Below are 7689 nucleotides of genomic sequence, written 5' to 3'. Positions count from 1 at the left end.
CTGTAGCCGTGAAATTAAAAGGTGCTTCCTCCTTGGAAGGAAAGTTATGACCAACCTAGACAGCATATTAAGAAGCAGAGACATTACTTTGTCAACAAAGGTCTGTCTAGTCAAGGCTATGGTTTTTCCAGTAGTCATGTATGAATGTGAAAGTTGGACTATAAAGAAAGCTGAGCACTGAAGAATTGATGCTTTGAACTGTGGTGTTGGAGAAGACTCTTGAGAGTCCCTTCGACTGCAAGGAGATCCAACCAGTCCATCCTAAAGGAGATCAGTCCTGGGTGTTCATTGCAAACACTGATGTTGAAGCTGAAACTCCAATACTTTGACCACTTGATGCGAAGAGTTGACTCATTTGAAAAGACCCTGACGCTAGGAAAGATTGAGGGCAGGAAGAGAAGGGGACGACAGAGGATGAGATGGTTGGATGGCATCACTGACTCAATGGACATGAGTTTGGGTGGACTCTGGGAGTTGGTGATGGACAAGGAGGCCTAGCATGCTGCGGTTCATGGGGTCGCAAAGAGTTGGACACGACTGAGCGACTGAACTGAACTGAACTGAACTCAGCTCAATATACATGGGAGCCATTTAGTGCTGGGGGCCCAGGGATCGCCTCATGTCCACAGCACCCGGAGTAATCAAGCGAAGTTTACAAGATGCTTGCTGACATGTTGATCTGGAAAAAAAAGGGATGCTCCTAAATACACCTCAGAAAGATTTCTAGAAAACTGGCTAAAAGGTGAGGCATACAACCAAAACAAAAAACAGACAAGGAAGAGGATGAACGTCAGTTGTCTGGAAGCTCTGGGGAGAGTGGAGGACACTATAAGGTGAGTGCCTGGGTCAGCTGGGAGGTAAGGGTCAGACGGCATCCCCAACCCCCAGTCCCGGAATTAGCAGTGCTGGGCAGGGGCTGGGGCTTACCTTGGGGAGCTGCCTCCTGGAGGCATGGGCTTGGTACCCCAGATGGTCCCAGGGTGGTGTGTTCAACGGCAGTTCCTGGCCTCCCCTGCCGGAGCTTACATCTGAAGCCTGGAAGCTATTCTGTTTACCCACTGATCACATGGAGTGGGCATATCCAGAGAGAGGAGGGCAAGTCAGGGCATTTACCATCATTATCACGAACAAAGCATCAGTGAAGAGCAAGTGCCAGGTCATAATTGTAATCCTCATTCTTGTTATCACTGGGAGACTGAGTCTCACAGAGGTTAAGTTACTTGTCTAAGGTCACACAGCAGATGCCAGAGCTGGAAAGAGAACCCAGCTCTGCTGACTCCAGGGCCTGGGCTTCATGCCTTTGACTCTTCAGCCAGCTTGTGGCAAGTCCTGGAGCTTCCAGGGAGGACATGCCTGCTCTGGGCCAGCTGTGCTCCTGGCCTGGGATTAACCTCATACTCTTTCTCACCCCCGGGGGGCTGCGTGGATAGCAGCAAGCAGAATGCTTTCATTTCTCTTTCCCCAGACACCAGCTCTGACACCTCCAATTTCTACTGCGATCACACTGTTTTCTGAGTCAAGCAGGGTATAAGGAAAAATCGCTCTGTCCGTGGAATAATTTATCATCTTGTTATTTCCATTAGCTGACTCTGTTTGAGCCTATTCCATGCTGCGCTGTTTGAATTCCCAGTGTGGAAATCCCTGGGCTGGGTGGAAAATACCGCTTTCAGTCCTAGGAGCGGATGAGGGAGGTTCAGGGCACGGAACACAGTGGGGGAGGGGAACTGATAAAATCCAGGGCAGGAAGGAGAGGACATTTTTGTTTCCTCTGATTTCAGAGGAGGCTGTGCAGTACAGTCCCACAGGGCTCTGCTGGGCTGATGGGGAGTGTGGCAAAGGCCTGCTGGACCCACAGCCAGGGGGCCCACGGAAGGGCAAAGCCATTGGCAGGAAGCGGGCCGAGAGGGAGAGGGGGAGTGGTTCCAGAAACCAAGGGGACTTGACACCAGGGCACAGTGTAAGGCTACTTGAGGATGCTGATTGCAGTTTTCAACAAGTTTAGCATCCTCAGGGGACCAGGTAGATGAGCACAGGCTTAAGAACGGGGATTGGGCTTCAAATCCTCATTCTGCCCCTTGCTAGCTGTGTTATCTCATGTAAGTGGCTTAACCTCTCCCAGCCTCAGTTTCCTCATCTTCAAAGAGGGAGGAATGTGTCTGCTTCCCAGTGCTGTGAGAACTAACCGGTGGGGCAGGGTTGAGGGGTGGAAATTATGTGAGGGGCTGAGTCTAGAACCCAGCATGGCCCAAGGGACCCAGATGTTTAAGGGGAAGCAATCCTTCCCACGGAGAAGGCAATGGCACCCCACTCCAGTACTCTTGCCTGGAAAATCCCATGGATGGAGGAGCCTGGTAGGCTACAGTCCATGGGGTCTCGAAGAGTTGGACACGACTGAGCGACTTCACTTTCACTTTGCACTTTCATGCACTGGAGAAGGAAATGGCAACCCACTCCAGTATTCTTGCCTGAAGAATCCCAGGGACAGGAGCCTGGTGGGCTGCCGTCTATGGGGTCGCACAGAGTCGGACACGACTGACGTGACTTAGCAGCAGCAGCAGCAACTCTTCCCAGTGTGGCCAGCACCTTTCCCAGCTTTAGCACTGCAAGTCCTACATCCTGGACTCCCCTGGTGGTTTAGTGAATAAGAATCTGCCTGCCAATGAAGGGGGCACGGGTTCAATCCCTGGTCCGAGAAGATTCCACATGCTGCAGAGCAACTAAGCCTGTGAGTCACAACTACTGGTGAGCCTGTGTGCTAGAGCCTAAGAGCTGCAACCACGAAGCCTGTGTGCCAAACTACTGAGGTCCACATGGCCCAGGGCCTGTGCTCTGCAACAGGAGAAGCTCGTGAACCACAATGAAGAGTAGCCCTCGCTCACCACAACCAGGCAAAGCCTGTGGGCAACAGTGAAGATCCAGCACAACCAAATCCAAATAAGTCATTTTTTAAGTCCTGCACCCTGGGAAACCCCATAGTTGTGGAGACATTGGGATGGGTGGCCACCCTGGTTGTAGTCTCCATGCTCCGCAGATCCAGAAGGGGAGACACCAAAGTCCACTTAGGTGCCCTGGGAAAGGCTGAGGCCTTTGCTCAGGTTTCTGCAAGCCTGGAGTGTTTGCCTCACCTCTGGCTTGGGGATCTTGCTTTGGCCAAGTAGAATCCACGCTGTGGGGTAGTTATCATGTCCATACTAAGATTCTGAACCACAGAGATTCAGATGTGAAATTCAACCCTTTCTTCCTGCAAATCAGTCTCCACAAGGTCTGTGGGTGTGCTGGGTGAGGTGGGAGTGGCTTCTATCACCCCAGAGCAAACAGCACTGCAGGGAACAAGACAGGCCAGTCCTTCTGCTCCCATGGTGGGGCATGTGGCCATGGAGAGGGGCAGTGGTAGCCTCACTCAGAGATCCTCAACCTCACCCCATCTCTCTGGCATCACTCTCTGACCTCTCTCCCTTCTTCTAAATTCCTGTTCATTCCTATCTTTTTTGTGGCTGTGGGTCCTGGTTAGACTATGTTCTCAGGAACGGCCACTATCAGCCTTAAAAAGTATTTTCCTAAGCAAAGACAGTTCCTTCCCCTAATAGCAATGGTAGGGCCAACCATTCAGATCACAGAAGGAGGTTGCACATGGAACTGGGCTGGACGATCAGTGTGGACTGGGAAGGGCTTCAGAGCAGGGAAAGGCTGCAGTGGGGATCTCTTCTTGGCTGTGCAGGGTGCCCACCGGGGATCTGTTCATGGTTCCACAGGGCGTCCCTCCCTGGTTCTTCCAGAGATGGTGCTCCCACCTGTGCTCCAGCCCCTGCAGCAGAGCTGCTCCTGTTGAGGGCGGCCTCCCTCCCAGGTGACACCGTTGAGAGGCTAGCTGGTTCACCCTTCAATAGGGAAACAGGCTCCCGTGGACAAGGCGACCCCGTCTGTACCCACACGCTCTGGAGGGAGCAGGGTCAGGACAGTGAGGACTTGCTACTCCTACCCGCCCTCCCGACCCCCTAGACAGCAGCTGCACTGGGACCTGGAGGCTGGGTGCCCAGGCAGGGTACTCATGGAGACCTCAAAGACTGGGTCCTTAGCAGCCTGGGTTTGTCTCAACATCAGCTCTTCTCCTGGAGCCTAACAGCTGCTTTGAATTGGGTGAGCCCCTAGCAGGGACCCCACAGCTTGTGGAAAGTGTAGTTTCCTGATTTGCTGGCCTTTCCCTAAGGATGGGGAACAGATGGACCCTGGACTTGGGAGCGTTTCTATCCAGCCACCCATCCACCCATCCATCCACCCATCTACCCATTCATCCATCCATTCATCCATCCATCCACCCATCCATCCATCTATCCATCCATTTATGCATCCATCCATTTATCCATCCATCCATCCATCCATCCATCCACCCACCCATCTATTCATCCATCCATTTATCCATCCATCCATCCACCCACCCATCTATTCATCCATCCATTTATCCATCCATCCATCCATCCATCCATCCATTCACCCATCCATCCACCCATTCACCCATCCATCTATCCATGCACCCATCCATCCACCCATTCACCCATCTATCTATCCATGCACCCATCCATCCATCCATCCACCCACCCACCCATCCATCCATCCATCCATCCATCCATTTATCCATCCACCCATCCACCCACCGACCCACCTACCCACCCATCCAACCACCCATCCACCCATCCACCCATCCACCCACCCATCCATCCATCCATCCATCCATTCATCCATCCATCCATCCATCCATTTATCCACCCACCCACCCACCCATCCAGCCATCCATCCATCCATCCATTCATCCACCCACCCATCCATCCATCCATTTATCCATCCATTCATCCACCCATCCACCCATCCATCCATCCATCCACCCATCCATTTATCCACCCATCCCATCCCCCCATCCATCCATCCCCCCATCCATCCAGCCATCCAGCCATCCACCCATCCTCCCTCAGTGGACAGCAGTCCATCCTTCTATCCTCAGTGTCTTTCAATACCCTGGTCCACACATAATAACCATTCAGTTATGTTTCCATCCATCTGCCCAGCACTCCTCCGGTCCACACCCCATCCCTCCAGCCCTCCCTTCCTCTCTCCCTTCCTCCATCCATCCTTCCCTTTGTCCCTCCGCCCCTCCACCCTGTCCACCCACTTATCCACCTCCCCGTTTACCCATCTCTCCACCCCGCAATATTTCTTGACAGCTCACCAGGGACTCAAAGATGAATAAGACATGACCCTGCCTTTAAGGAGCCGGGGGGTGGGGGAGAGGGGAATGGACTCTAGGGAGCCCAGCTCAGCTGGGTTCTGATCAGAGCAGGCCCTGCCTAGGGCGGTATGGGGGTGGGGTGGTGGCGGGGAGGGATAACAAGCCCCAGCTTCTGTTCCCCATTTTCCCCATTAAAGAGCTTGGGCAGAGAGGTGGAGGAGCCGGCAGTGGGAAGGGAGAGGCTTCACTTGTCAGCTGCTCAGCAGGTACAGTCAGATTTAAAATGTCCCCAAAGAGTGTCTGCTGAGAGGTAGGGGGTGAGCACGCTGAATTATTTCCCTGGTAATTGGCACTGAAGCGGCTGCAGACATCCTGCGGTCTGCATCAAAGAGCTCAGAGCCCTGCCTGTCTTTGTGAGGCTGAGGGGGCAGCTTGTCTGGGTCTCCCAGGATCTCTTCCAGCCCCTACCCGCCTCTCCCCTCCCTCTGTCCGATCCCCCTCCCCACTCTCTCCCTGGGTTTCAGCATAAGGCAGCCTGGGGGGTGGGGCTGGGCACTTGCAGGTCAGAGTCCTGGCCGGCTGCTGGGGAAGGGACAGACGAGGACACTAGAGCCTCGAGGCCCTTCTCTGCAGGCGACAGTCTTGCCGGGGGCCCTGCCAATGATGCCTGGCAGGGCCTTTCTCCCCAAATGGCCTGGGCAAGGCCAGTGTCAGGTTTTCCTTTAATCTCGTCCCTCCCATGTGCAGAAGAGCCTCGGCTGGCCCTTGAGACGAACAATTGAACCGACTGGTCACATGTGTTTTGTAAACAGTTGGATCTTTCTGTGTCTGCATGGGGTTGTGTGTGTGTGTGTATGTGTGTGGTGTCTATCTCCCTGGCAAGGGCCGCTCCCAGGGCTTTTCGGGCTTGTGCCCGGGATACCTTTCCCACCACGGGGCCCTCTACCTGGTCTCCTTATGCCGGAGGCTTCTTCTCCCTCCCTGGGGGCAGAGTGCAGGGCCAGGGTGGCCTGGGGTGGAGGGTCCAGACAGGTCGGTTGGTTTCCAATGGCTTCCTTCGTGCTACAGAACCAAATAGAACAGGTCCGAGGGAGCCCCTAGGTTGGCAGTAGGGGTGGGGATGATATGGGCCCCACTCCTGTCCCCTGGGACGTCCCATCTCTGTACCCCCAGGACCTCTGGGGAACACAATTAGAAGACTTGTTGAGTCCAGTTCTCCCGTCTCATACGTGGGCCGGCAGCAAGGCCAGGAGTGTTGGTGTTCGCAGGTCGCCCCTCAGCAGAATGTGAGGATCCTACCTGTCAGGCCTTGACTGTGGATCTGGCCATACTATAGGGTCTGCACCTAGAAACAGCAGCCAGGCCAGCCAGGACCTGCTATAGAATTCGCAGGGCCCAGTGCAAAATGCAAATGCAGGGCTCCCTGTTCAACATTATCGAGAATTTTGAGACAGGGACAGCAGACCGTGAAACTGAACCTGGGGCCCTGGGTGACTGCACAGGTTTTGCATGTGCCCCCGAGACCAGGACTGAGGCCAGTGCGGCTCCAACCATTGAGGAAGCAGCTGAGGCCTTGGGGTGACTGCCGCTCCCCGTGCCACGAGCCGCAGGGGACGGAGAGGCGAGGAGGACAGCAGAGCCTCATGTGCTGCCAGGGGCAGTGCAAGATGGTGCAGCTGCTGTGGAAAACAGTGATGAGTCCTTAAAAATGACATGTAGAATGACTACACAATCCAGCAACCCCGCTTCCGGGAATGCTCCCAAAAGAATGAAAAGCCGGGTCTCGAACAGATCCTTGTGTATCTACAGCATGTATGGCATGTATCTATATGTTCATGGCAGCTTTCCTCACAATAGTCAAAAAGTGGAAATAACCTAACTGTCCATCAACAGGTGAATCAGGTGAATGGATAAGCCACGAGACCTATCTGCCTAGTGGAATATTATTCAACCATGAAATGAGACTAAATTCTGACACAGGCTACCAGATGGATGGATCCAGAAAACATGAAGGGAAATAAACCAGACACAGAAGAACACTGTAAGATTGATGCCATTTACGTGAGGTACCTAGAGTTCAAGTTCATAGAGACAGAAAGTAGAAAGAGGGTGCCAGGGGGTGGGGACGGGAGGAATGGGGAGTTAGCCTGTAACTGGCACAGAATTCTCCTCTGGAATGATGAAAAAGTTTTGGAGATGATGGTGGTGATGACTGTACAACCATGTGAATGTACTTAATTATCACTGAACTGCACACTTAAAAATGATTAACATTCACGTGATGTGTATTTTACCACAATAACGAAGAATAAAAAGAAAAAAGGAAAGAGGGGTGGGTGGTGTGGGAAGACAAGACAGTTGTGGGGGGTTGACAGCTGAGATGAGCTGGGGGCTGTGGAACGGCAGCTCCTGGTCCTGGAGTTCAGGGGTCATGTTCAAGGTGTGGCTCCCATAGCCCCGGGGAGGAG

The 7689-nt window shown here is 53.4% G+C and overlaps 1 long non-coding RNA gene across 1 annotated transcript; it reads left to right on the top strand.

Annotated features, from left to right (window-relative positions):
* The first annotated feature begins 506 nt into the window (after positions 1-506).
* LOC113878517 lies at positions 507-7260 on the top strand. Its single transcript, XR_003507008.1, has 2 exons — positions 507-833; positions 7115-7260. It is a non-coding gene; the product is annotated as an uncharacterized LOC113878517 (long non-coding RNA).
* The last annotated feature ends 429 nt before the right edge of the window (positions 7261-7689 follow it).

This window comes from Bos indicus x Bos taurus, chromosome 19 (assembly GCF_003369695.1).
Source record: "Bos indicus x Bos taurus breed Angus x Brahman F1 hybrid chromosome 19, Bos_hybrid_MaternalHap_v2.0, whole genome shotgun sequence".
Lineage (NCBI taxonomy): Eukaryota > Metazoa > Chordata > Mammalia > Artiodactyla > Bovidae > Bos > Bos indicus x Bos taurus.
This window is presented reverse-complemented; position numbering and strand designations above follow the sequence as displayed.